The sequence below is a fragment of the Etheostoma spectabile genome, chromosome 5 (assembly GCF_008692095.1).
Source record: "Etheostoma spectabile isolate EspeVRDwgs_2016 chromosome 5, UIUC_Espe_1.0, whole genome shotgun sequence".
Taxonomy (NCBI): Eukaryota; Metazoa; Chordata; class Actinopteri; order Perciformes; family Percidae; genus Etheostoma; species Etheostoma spectabile.
The window spans coordinates 36,174,613-36,175,682 of NC_045737.1; the positions used below are offsets into that span (position 1 = coordinate 36,174,613).

The 1,070-nt window shown below is 41.3% G+C and overlaps 1 long non-coding RNA gene across 1 annotated transcript in view; it reads left to right on the forward strand.

Annotated features, from left to right (window-relative positions):
• The window catches only part of LOC116688998 (uncharacterized), a 7,884-nt gene extending 7,084 nt beyond the window's left edge, over window positions 1-800 (forward strand). Inside the window, exon 3 of the long non-coding RNA XR_004331902.1 lies at window positions 700-800. This is a non-coding gene — a long non-coding RNA (uncharacterized LOC116688998). The remainder of the gene's footprint in view (window positions 1-699) is intronic.
• Window positions 801-1,070: the final 270 nt, after the last annotated feature.

Here is a 1,070-nt window from a genome sequence, read left to right on the forward strand (position 1 = left end):
GGGGGGGGGGGAGAAAGATTTCTTTTTTCTTTGTTCTGTTTGTGCGCTACTTGTTTTGCCTGCATGTAAATCGCCCATGGGTCACCTTGAAAGGCGCTATAAAACTCTAATTATTATTATTAGTCACTGAACTTCACAGTTTCAAATGACTTTAGTGGCGTAAAATGATGATTTTATTCTAAATTCTGTCACAATAAATCACAAATCCTTTTATTGACTCTGTGGGACTGTGTTGTGATATTAGTTCTAAAATGATTTGCTAATTAATCAATCAACAAATTAAAGTAATTTATTAACAACAAAATGCCAAATATTCTGGTACCAGCTTTTCAAATAGGGAGATTTGCTGCTTTTCTGTGTTTCATATCATTGTAAATTAAATGTCTTGTTGGCCCGACAAAACACTTTAATTCTTCTGATAGACATTTTTTATTTGTACATTTTATATTTTCTTAGGACTGGGTATCGTTCAAAAACGTTCGATGCCGGTACCATTACCGTGTTTTCAGTTCCAAATATCCGTTATCGGTTTAATAATCTATTATTATATATTTTTACACAGATCCCATCACTCACAGTGGAGGTGCATTGGGGGAGGTCTTTGGACATTGGACATTGTGAACAGAAGGAATGATTACAGCAAGAAATTCAGTGTCAGTGTTCAGATGTGAACCAACAAGCTCCCAGTTAAGTAGAAAGTGCATGCCATAGAAATGAAATGGATAGAAAGGCCATTGAGCTGTTTCCCGTGGTCATTTGATTGGTACACAACAGAATGCCAACTGTTGTTAGTTGTCATAGTGACAACACACGTCAGTGGGGACGTGTCGCAGATTGCAGGGAGACAGTTAGACCCAGTGGCAATGGGTCAGCCGACCTCTAATATTGCATATTTTCCTGGTCCGGGCGGGGCTTCAGCCTGTGGTCAAGAGGATGGAGGGGGCAGAAACCAGAGCTGACCCACATAGGCGCCTTCAGTCCGGGCTAGCCGAGGGCCTTTTCCCAGCCCACGAACCTTAAAACACACTGGACCAAAACAAGGGGGCCCCACACCACACCACACCACACCA